The 12,211-nt window shown below is 41.4% G+C and overlaps 1 protein-coding gene across 1 annotated transcript in view; it reads right to left on the reverse strand.

Moving 5' to 3' along the window:
• NCALD (neurocalcin delta) overlaps positions 1-12,211 on the reverse strand; it is a 93,109-nt gene that overhangs the window by 20,019 nt on the left and 60,879 nt on the right. The window lies entirely within an intron of this gene.

Genomic DNA, 12,211 nt, shown 5'->3' on the forward strand with positions numbered 1-12,211 from the left:
TAGAAACTTTGACATCTAGACATATTATTGCTTTGATTTTCCTGAAACAGAACCACTCTTGCCTATAGGCTGTGTCTGGTACAGCAGTTCTGCTTTATTTACTTGAATGTGAATGAGTTTCAATAGAACACACATAACCCATGGACAAGAGTGGCACTTTTTCTGGGGGGAAAAAAGCAGTTCCTGTTGTTCTAAATTCATGCAAACCTTATCTTAGATGCTGCCAGATCTTAGGAGGACAAACCAGGCAAATGTGGCCTCCAACAACTAGGGGCCTGAGAAAGCGTACATGATTGGCAGAGGACTTTGTGCAGTACTGTTTTTAAACTGTAGCTCATGCCATTCATTGGTAGGCCAGTTGTTAGGGAACCAATAAAAAGAATATCCCACAAAAAGTATTTACCGATGTAGTAGAGTTAACACTCATGCTTTCTGAGATGTGTTATCTAAACTAAGCAAACACCTTTAATTGCTTTTCAATGGCTTTTGTTTCACGATAACACAATGATTTAAGAAATTTGAGTTAGGAGTTTGAGTGCTAACCCTGCTACATCTGTATCACCTATCCACAGGATTGGTGATAAATATCAGAATGTGGGAGAGTTCCCTCTCTGAATAGAGCGTTGGCGATCATGTTAGTCCACTGCTCCATTCACTTCCATGGGACTGATGGAACGTTGCCTGCATCAAGAAGTGAATGGAGTGGTGGACCAGAATGGGATTCGGGAACCCCTCATTCTCAGTTTTGCTGGGTGTCCCTGGGGGTAGGTGATAAGGTTGAGGCTGAAAGCTGGTCATACAAATTAGATGAAATTTGGCAAACCCTTCCGATTTCAGTTGGATTGGCCGACAATGCGATATGTATAGAGGTGTCCCAATTTTCCCCTAACAACAGAAGACATAGGGGGGGGGGGGGGGAAGACATTGGATGTGTTGAATTTAAAGAGATAGAGAGGGGATAATCTGATGTCAGGACATATAAAGAGAGGAGAACATCTGGACACAGCTCATAGTGCAAATCTCATGCGGAGGTCAAAAAATAAATTAGTTCCACTGTATAAACCTGGTAGCACAACCGAGAATACACTAATAAACTGCAAAAACAAAAACTGCCTATTGTAGTTTGCAAATAAGGGATTACATAATCTATTTATAGTTAGAAATTTTGCTTCAACAATGCCCCATTTCATTTTCGGAATAAACTACGTACTGTTATCAAATGGCTGCCATGTCAATGATACATCCCTGAAGTATGTTCTCTGGAGGAAGCACTTGGTTTTCATACTATTTCATGTTATTCTAGCATAAAATCACTCAACGGTATATGTTGATTAGACATCATGGATCCAGGCAATAAAATGCTATGAATATCTGAGGCATCTCAAATATACATACAGGGGTTCATTTATTATCAGCTATACACCAATTTTTGGCGTATATCTGGCGCAGATTGCGGCGCCTGGTCGGGGAAGGGGACGGGGATACAGGCCTGTCTCATTTATCATTTTCTACACCTGCTTTAGGCATAGAAAATTGCCTAGATCTACTCCAGCAAGGGAGCTGGTATACATTTAGACAGGCGGTAGATATGCCAGAGTTATGTCTACATAACTTAGGCGCAGCTACCGCCAATGCAAAGGGGTATTAAGACCAGAGTCTTAATTTAAACGCTGGTCTTAGTAAATTACCCCCATAGTATTTTCCAATCTATATAATTACAACCAAAGCCCTGATACTTCATGATCAAAATTGGTTACCTCCGTGCAAGACCATCCTTAAGACGTGGCTGGGCCCAAATGTCCAGACCCACCGTCATCTTTTCAGAGAAATTGAGCTTCCTTTTGCACATGGATTGGATAAATGCTATCTAGGGTTCAACTTTTTTTTTTTTTTTAAAACCTGCCACTCTATTATTCAGCTTTTGCCTGCTCATGTCAAAACTAGAATGCAAGAAAGTTTCAGCTTTACAACTTAGTACTCAGAACAACCATTGGCCAGTGAAGACCCATTGCAATTGTTTAATGTTCCTACTTTTCTTCAAGTGTTTGTTTCCATTTTTTATTTCGATGTAATTTTGAGCCCTTCGGGTGATTTTGGTCTGCATGTCCTTACCCCTCCCCCCTTTTTCTCTCAACTACAGGTGAACCCCCTGTGTTTGACTGCACTACCTACAGTATGGAGGTAGCTATTGGCTCCATAATCTGGAAAGGTCCTCCCTTTTTTTTTTATATCTGCAAGGTGGTGGTTTCCTCCATGTGAAAGAGGATCTTCCCTGTAATATTCCCTAATGCACGTTAAATCAGAACTGTCACAGATTTTCTGCTTGTTGCCATATGTAGGTCTCCAATTGACAAAATGCAAAACTGCCAGTAAATTAACAGAGGCTTCCTCCCAGTTGTTGCCTTCTACCCTCCTCCACTTTTTCTCCCCCTTCTACCCTTTTCCCTGTAAGGTTACATGCACACGACAAAAATGTCCGTGTGACGGCCGTCTAACTAACGGCCATTTTTAGCACCAGTGAAGGTCTATGGGGCTATTCACATGGGCGTTCTTTTAATGGGCAGTGAATAGCGTCCGACCAAAAATAGGACATGTCCTATTTTTGTCCGTTTTCATGGCCGGACGGACCCCATTGAAATCAATGGGACAGTTTTTAACGGCCGATTGACAGGAGTGCACCCGTCTAACAGCCGTTAAAAAACGGGTACACAGGCCATTTAGGGGTTAAAAAAAAAAAAAAAAAACTCACCTCATCCACTTGCTCGTGGTGTGCATGAGGCCTTAAGCCTCATTCACATGTCAGTGTTCCACTGACGTGTGCTGTACGTGTTCTCCACGGACAGCACACGTCCCCATTCATTTTAATGTGTTTATTCACACATCAATGTTTTACCACGGTCCGTAGATCTGGGTTTTTTTTTTTAGCACAGATGCATACTCTATTTTGTCTGTGTTCATGAATCCATCACGCCCATTATAGTCTATGGGTCCGTGAAAACCACAGATGCAACACGGATGCCATCCGTGTTTCATGGATCATTAGGAAGAGATGCTTTAAAAATTATTTTTCAGCTGTTCAGTGTCAGTGAAACACGGATGACACATGGACAGCAAAGAATGGACACACGGATCCTTCACGAACAGCTTCACTGATGCATCACTGAGCACCTTCTCACGGATTTGAGCACGGACGTGTGAATGAGGCTTTAGTCGTGTAGAAATTATTTTCAATACAAACAGGTTAAAAACAATTGCTTCCCTCATGAAAAACACAAGATATATAGTGTAGTGTTTCTATCAGCAAGGTTGCTTCAAATATTGTACAAGATTTGTATTTCAGGTGCTGTGAGTTCCTGCTGTGTTAGAGGTAAAAAGAGCTGTAAATTTTGATGTTTGCAGCTCTTCTGTTATATGAATCACTATTAGGTGACTTTGTTTAATTTGCCAAGAAAGAGAAACTTTTGTAATTTTAATTTACAAATATACTGTTCATTATACACCCAAGCAGACTGGATACAGAAATAAAAGAATGGAAAAAATTCTCATTTTTGGTCTCTGACCATCAGTACGACAGGACCATTATCCTTTCCAGATGATCACTGACACCCGAGTGACGAACAAGAAAATTATTTTTGTGTTGTACTTGGGGACAATAAACTTTGTAATAGGGTCATATAACTAAAGCAATATAATTCTCTGCACAAAATGGCATTAGGAACATAAAATGGGTTCTGTTCATAGTTTTATTATTTTCCTGACATTTTTGCAAGACATTTACTATTACCGTAACACTGTAATCAGCATTAGCAAAAAGGGCAATAAAATGTCACATTAATATCTAATAGTAAAGAACGAAGTGATAAAGTCATGTGCATATATTTGTATGACAGCCATTTACAGCACCCTGTTGTGCACACATAGGGCCAGATTTATCATGACTCTGACAGCTCACTCCACTTTAACATATGGCTAAAGTCAGTTTTAGCCAAGACAGATTTATGATCGGCCCTTTAAGACTGTAATAAATGTGGTTTGATGGTAGCAGTTTATCCGTCAGTAAGCAGCTTTACAAAAGTCGCACATCTTTACGAAAAAGTTGCACGTTTTTATAAAAAAAGTCGCATGTTCTATTAAAAAGTCTCATAAGATAAGCATGGTCCTCACTGGAGTGAAATTGCGACTTTATTGCGACTTTTTAAATAGTCCCAATAGTAAATCTGTCTAGAGATTCATTTACATAAGAAAACACGCCCACTTTCAGAAAACTGGTGAGCATAGTGCAGAGCAGAAAAAAGTCGCTAATTTGTGCGCAGTTTTAGCGTTTGGGACTTTTATGGGGACTTTTTCACTCCATTATTCTGACCTGAGCTAATGATAAATCTGGCCCATAGAGTTGTGTGGAGCCTGTAGGTCTGTGTAGAGGCATAAGGAGCTCATAAGAATATGGCTTAAATGAATGTCTACGAGCTGTCAGGAGTACAGAGAAAAAGGCTACAGATTGAGCTATCAGATCAGCTCCCTGACAGATTCAGTGTGAGACACAGTAGTCTGTGGATATAATGAAAGTGAAGGCTGCTTCCAAAAATCAAAACAACTATTCCAACCACCAATGAATGATCTATGAGGTTTGAAAACTTGTGCAAAGAGGGTCTGATGGTCAGATCCACCATGATGCTGTCATGGTTGCCTAGCCTGAGAGCTGGGCATCATGTGGGAATAACGATTGTAAATGTAAACTTTCCTTTAAATAACTAAATTTTATTGATTGTGCCACTGTAAAAATGGTGGTGAAGATCAATAATAATACATGATAGTTCCACAGTTTATTGTCTTCATTCATCCTGTCAGGGGCTGATTGGCCATAGACCTTACAGGGACATTCCCCGGTGGGCTGATGCCCAGGGGCCCGCCTGAGCCCTACTCACAGCCGGCCAGTGGAAGTTTTTGGGGATGTGATTTGTGCTGTTGGCGGCAGTATTTTGTGATGGACTGTGGTATTTGGCTCTGTTGGGGTGGTATAATGTGCTTCAATATGGTATTGCTGGCCATGGCTACTTGTTTTGGACCTGCCTTCTATCAATTTTGACCAGACTACAAAATGCCACTAAAAGTGCCACTTTTAGTATTTTTTTCCAGGGCCCTTTAAATTCCCAGTCCGTCCTTGCATCCTGTTCAATAAATGATGTACAACAGTGAGTATGGCCTATCCCTGACTTGTAAATGTATATTTGTATTTATATAGACAGATAATAAAAAATTTTTTTTTTTAATTATCCATTTCTTTGAGGCCTAATACACACAGCTGTATTATGTATCCAAGTTCAGCAGCTCGCTATGGGCCCAAACTGCCTCTATGTCAATTCCACAGTGGAACCCAGCGTAGGGATTGACAGTTTTCAGCCCCATAGGATAACATTGAAAAATTCTTTATGTTGCAGCCAGGCAACACTCCTCTAAAAATTGCCCTGTGTTCTGGAGTGGATATAACATTACTCAGCGTAAATAATGGTTTGTTGCTGATTTTCTGAAGTTGAATTTCTAGATTCATTTCAATGGGGGGATGTAGTCCGCAGAGATATGCACCCTTGGCTTTATTCTCCTTTAGGAAGGAAAGTTAATTGGTATATCTTTTTTTCCCCCCAGAAACCCAGAGGAGCAGTTCTTGGCCTAAAAGACTCCTCACACGTACTAGGAGAAATAGTACATTCCGGATCCCAAAGACTCTCACTTAGCCAATTCTTTCTTCTCTGGAATGATGAGGACAATCTAAGTTCTGCTTCAAGGCTTGTTTAAAAGGTGAGGCATTGAATTATTGGACTGATATCTATCACCTGGTGGCATCAGAGGTGCTCTCTCACTTTAATTTTGAACAATCCTTACCCCACACCACCAAGGAAGCTCTCATAAGCCCTTTACCACCCTAGACCACCTGAGGTGTTACAACTAGCCCCTTACAGAGAGTTACCCCTTAAATGCATTAGCCTAGACCACCAGGGAACTCCTAATTAACCTTTTGAATTGTTACCATTACCACCTTACAGAAAGTTACCCCTTCAATGTATTACTCTAGACCACCAGGGAGTACTTAACCCCCTCACTGCCCTGGACCACCATGGCTTTTTTGCCATTACCCTTTTAATGCACCACCCTAGATTACCAGGGATGTCCTCATTAACTATTTTACTACCACAGACTACCAGACAAGGGTTGTTAGCATTATTCCCTCCCTGTTCTAGACTAGCGATGAGTGAAGTATTTAAAAATGAGATACGGCTGCTTCGCCAAATTTAACAAAAAAAATCTGCCTCGTGAAGCGCATTTCTTTGTAAGTAGTGGGTGCAATGACAGGGAGTGGCGATTGCGCTGCTCCCCGTCATTGTACGCCTCAGATGCCACGTTCATACTTGATCGCGGCATGTAAGATTATTAACAGAGTGTAAAATAAAAAATACTTACCTGCTCCATTTGCTCTCGTCATACGTCACTGTGCAAGGGATTTCGGCCCAGATCTTCAAGCAAGATGGCGGCAGCCGGCTCGTCGAGAGCAAATGGAGCAGGTAAGTATTATTATTTTATTTTTTTCCACATTTCAGTTTAAATCGATTTGCTACTAGTTTCCTTGTGCTCCGCAGGGAATCAAATTTATCCTGAAATTCGCTGATTCGCTCAACCCTATTCTAGACTACCAGGGATCCATATCTCTGTAAGGTAAGACTACATCAAAATACATTATTTTCATACACTGCTTTTATCCCTAAGTTCAGGCTTTTCTTTTGTTATGGCTTTATCATTTCATACACTCACGTGTCGGTTCAAGGTAAAAAAAACTGTAAGAAGGTACAGTATTTCTTCAGCACAAGCCTAGATACCAAGATGCGTGGTCTTTGAGCTAACCCACAATGCATGCGAGGCGGATGCGCTATGTTACATGTTCAGCTGTATAAATATTCATCTAGGATGAGTCACCGGCTGCAATACAGAATCTTCCTGAGGAAATCCAGCAGAAATATATTATGCTAACATTCAGCACAAACAATACAGTCAGCTGTGGTATAATAAGCTCTCCCTCCAATCAATGGTACTGGCATTACTTGATTAAAGGGGTTATCCCATGACTAATGTAAAAAATGAAAATCATCATATAGTACATGACAGTCTCTTTCTAACAAAGCTAGAACCAGCCCTGCACCTCACATGGATCCAGAGATCTCCCCATTCATTGCTCTGCTAGATTTATATCAAGCTGACAGCTCAAGGGGAGTGTCTTTTCTGCCTCAGCTCAGGAGGCGTGTCTCAGCTCTCCCTATCACAGCTCAGGAGGCGTGTCTAGGCTCTCCCTATCACAGCTCAGGAGGCAGTTGTAGGATGAGACTGAGCATGTGCGGCCTTCTCAGTGAGCAGGTCAAAGAAATAAGAAAAAAAAAACTGCAGGTGGCGCTGTACAGATATATTTTATTGAATAACTCAGTGGCTATGCTAAATTTTTAATTACATGCCATTACAAAAGTATTCAGATGCAGGTGCTGGTTTGAAAACTGTAGAATATTTTTCGTGGACAACCCCTTTAACTCATGTCCTTACTATCGAACGGCCAAAAACCTATATAATCAGGCAGACGTAGGACAGATGACTTGCATCCATTCCTGAGCTGTATATAGCTAAGGCTCTGTTCACAACATCTGCTTTGTGGCTTCAGTTTATATTAGAAGTCACACCAATGTGCCAGGTCCTTGATGTCACAGATCCAAATAACAACTGATGGACTTCACTGACTTATGGATTCTGTCGAGGTTCGGTCAGGGTTTCTGTTTTTCCATCAGCAAGATTAGAGTTGCATGCTCCACGATTCTTGCCATCAAATGTAATAAACAGACTAAATAATTTAATGTATACATTAAAAGGATTTATCCTCAATTAAAGAGACTCTATTGGGCAGATTTATAAAACTTTCTTGCTTATAGCAACCAATTATTTTTCAAGAGGTGACATATTGATTAAAGCATGGATATGTAGAAGTTTCAACCACACACCAAGGGCTGTATTATTAAGCAACCATTCCCGACTAGGGCTCGAGCTACTCTGAAACGGCAGGTGTGCCGACCCCAGCTAATCTGATACTGATAGCCTATCCCCAGGAAAGCCATCAATATCAAAATCCCATTATACCCCTTTAAGATCTACCCCAAAAATGGCCAGGAATTCCCCCAAAATGGCTAATTTGGGGTGGTGGGTTGCCCTTTTGTAAGCTGTTTTTGTGGCAGCAAAATTGGGATTGTTGGCAGCTAACATAATAGATTCCTTAAAGGGGTTATGTTATTTGAGACAATGGGGGCATATCACTAGGATCTTGTAAACTGAGTCGGCAAAGTCCCAGAGGGCACACAGTGCATGCGCGGCTGCCGTCCATTAATTTCTATGAGGCCGCCGAAAATAGCTAAGTGCTGGCTCGGCTAATTCCGTCATCCCCATAGAAATGAATAGGAGTGGTGGCAAGTGCAGTGCGCTCCCATTCATTTCTATGGGGTTTCCGAAAATAGCCAAGAGCTCCACACGGTTATTTTCAACGAGCCAATTAGAAGACTTGGTGGCGGCCGATCCCGGCACTGCCAGCCATCGTGTTTTAGGCTTCTTCTAAGAGATAGGTGCGGGTCCCACCTCTGGACAATGGGGGAATATCCTAGCTATATGCCCCCATTATCTGAAATGGTAATACCCCTTTAAGGAATAACATCCCGCTTGCTTAAAGTTTTTGAGTGGTATTAAGGAGGGTGTGAAGATTTGATAACATACCTAAAAGCATAAAAGTTCCCACGCACTTCAGATAGCTATCCGCATAGCATAGATTTCATCACAGGTCGTGAGGAGCAGAATAAAAAAAAAATAAAAAAAGGGACAACCCTTTCAAAGTTATAAATTGTGTGAATCACACAATATATTAATGTTTAACAGAGATTAATTCCCACACATGCAGGAGCATTCTTGGAAATACAAAGGCATTCCCTCCAAATGTATTGATTTATGTTTGTACTGTGATCTTCTCTACTCAACGCTACTTTCTGAGCATGCATACTTCACCCTATACTTGTTTCCAAGGCCGGGAGATGCTGTTGTTTCTGTGAGGGTTTGAATACATCCCTTTTAATAATTGAAGTCAACCCAGCAATCACGATCTGCAGGGGAAACTGCAGTCTAGCCATACATTTCAGTATAGAGGCTTCTGTAAGGGAAATGTAGTATTGCATGATGTCCTCTCTTCACTTTGGGTAGAGGGTAGTCCCGATCTTCTAACCCCTTTAAAGCTCAGTCACTGCTGTAGAATTGCCCATCTCAGGTGTAGATGGAGGCATCTCAGAGGTCCTTCAACATCCCCTGATAGGTGTTTGGACAGGTTAAGTTGTAACTTGTAACCCATCAAACCTTTTGTTTTTGCAATATAAGTGGCATCAGGTTCTTACATCCGACTACTTAGAAATAACATGCTTAGCAGATGGTTGAACATCAGAGACTAGAGATGGAAAAATTTGGAAGTTTCCACTAAATACTCCATTGAATTCAAACAACTGCTTGAGATGAACCATGACCGAGCTGCCTGCAAATCATTTTTGAAAAGCTCTCTTACCGGACCTTGCTTTTTCCAACGCTCGTTCCAGGGTTGGTGCCTTTTATGTGAAGTTAATAGCAGCATTTATTTTGATACTACTACAATACTGATGCAAGCGTCTGATCATGCAATGGACGGCACAGGCTCCGAAGAGTCAGAAGGCTAATGGCATGAATACGATGCAACCCTGGCACATGAGATTGGCACAATTAATTACCATCTTATTTAGTTAAGCTGGGAATACAATGAGATATTCACATTTTGTTCTTTTATAAATCAAGTGCCAACAGATTGTGCAATTTCTGGCATCAGCTCCGTTTCTTCAAACTTCACACACCAGAAGTTACAAAAATTATTTTCTCTGTGTAGTCATTTTTGGAACATGACCCTGCTGGAAATGCTTCCGAGGACATAGATGGGATTGTTCATTAAAGTCGAAAGCAGCTGTTGTCTGGCGGAAAGAACACTGACATCAAACACTGTCTCCAATGGGAGTTTCCAGCCAGCAGGCAGCCAGCAATCCAGCGAGCTGTATTCTGTTCTGCTTCCAGACACCTCCCGAGGTGCTCCACTGAACCATTATGAGAGCAGAGCGAAGAGAAGGCAGAAGCCATGGCCTCACAGTCTGTAAACAGCAATATATTAGCACGGTATGTCGTCACTGTCACCATCACACACTCTAATAATATAACACCGAGGAGACAGCAGTCAGACTCTGTGGCACTAAACAATGTGGTATCTAGAAGTTGCTTTTCTGCAGCCATTTAAAATCACAGTTCTACTTTGTCAGCGTGTACACACATGGACAAAATTGTCGGAAACCTTCTGTTAAAGAGAGTAAAACCCACAATGGTCACTGAAATAACTTAAAACTGAAAAAAGGAATAATAAATAAAAATGTACTGAAAATCAGACCTTGCTTTTGAATTGTGGTTCAACAAACTAATGAAACTGGTCTGGACAAAAATGATGGTCCCTTAACTTAATATTAGGCTGCAAAACCTTTTGAATCGATTTCTGTAGATCTCAATGAGACTTCTGCACCTGTCCACGGGAATTTTGGCCCATTCTAGTGAGCAAACTGCTCCAGTTGTCTCAGGTTTGAAGGGTGTCTTCTCCAGATTGAATGTTTCAGCTCCTTCCACTGATGTTCAATAGGATTTGGATCAGGGCTCACAGAAGGCCACCTCAGAATAGTCCACTGCTTTACTCTTAGCTATTGGATGTTTTTAGGTGTGTGTTTTGGATCATTACCTGCGACTGAGCCCATGCTTTCTGACACTGGGGAGCATATTTTGCTCCAGAATGCCTTGACAGTCTTGAGATTTCATTGTACCCTGCCCAAAGCAGCCCTAAAACATAATTGAGCCTCCTCTGCTTTAGTAATAAGAACATTTTAGCGCCAGTGTGAAACTAGCCTTATTCTCAGGGAATTCTTCGTCCAAAGAGAGAAGCCCTTTAAATACAGCAGGTTATAGGTAGGGATGAGCGAATTTTTGAAAAGTTCGATTCGGCTGATTCGCCGAATTTTAAAAAAAAATTCGCTTCGTGACCAATTAGTTCATTGCAAAGTGCATTTTTTTGTAAGTAGTGGGTGCAATGACAGGGAGCTGTGATAGCGCTGCCCCCCGTCATTGTACCCCTCAGATGCCGCGTTCATACATGATTGCGGCATCTGAGTGTAAAAACAGTGTAAAATTTACATAAATAATTTTTTAAAATCAAACTTCCTGCCTCTATTTGCTTACGATGGGCCGGCCGCCGCCATCTTGCTTGACGATCTGGCGCAAAATTTCACGAGGCGCGAGATTACGCCATCACGCCGGCCGGCGTAGTGACGTCATACGTCACTGCGCACAGGATTTCGGCCAAGATCTTCAATCCAGATGGCGGCCTGTCGCAAGCAAATGGAGGAGGTAAGTATGAATTTTTTCTGTTTTTTTACACCATTTCAGATTAAATCGATTCGCTAACATGAAGCACGAGGAAATTCGGCTTCGAGGCGGATCGAATTTATCCTGAAAGTCGGATTGAATTCCACTTCTAGGGATTCAATTTGCTCATCTCTAGTTATAGGAAAAAGTGTAAAAAAAATGAAAGAAATAAATTAAAGAAATGTAAAAAATCTGTTCGTAAACGTAATAAATCCTCCATCGCCGCCCTACATCAGCCTCTGCACTAAATTAAATTATCGAGGTCTCTGCCCTGTGGTGACCTAATAATTTGATGTTCCGGTGATCAGAAAGCTCTGTCATGTCCGAGTCAATAAACTGCGCCCTTTGTATCCCTCTTCTCAATCCCAGTCGTTGGGCTCGACATAGGGCACTTATGTCTTTATTGTCAAGTGACAACTATGGAGTAATATGTTCACAACAGCACAAATAATCTCATTTGCTCTTTCTCGAGAGCCTGGTCTTAATGCAAGTTCAATATTAGATAGTATTAAACAATAAGCCACCCATAACTGCATTAACCATTGTGACTCCACAAAGTGCATTAAGCTGGTGACGGAGCTAATTGAATTTCTTCAGTCCTCACTGTAATTGTGCATTTGAGATCAGCGCCAGGCAGGAAATGCAATCTTTCAATTTAAGCTGCGAGGCTTCGAAA

Source organism: Bufo bufo, chromosome 5 (genome assembly GCF_905171765.1).
Source record: "Bufo bufo chromosome 5, aBufBuf1.1, whole genome shotgun sequence".
In the NCBI taxonomy this organism is placed as follows: Eukaryota; Metazoa; Chordata; class Amphibia; order Anura; family Bufonidae; genus Bufo; species Bufo bufo.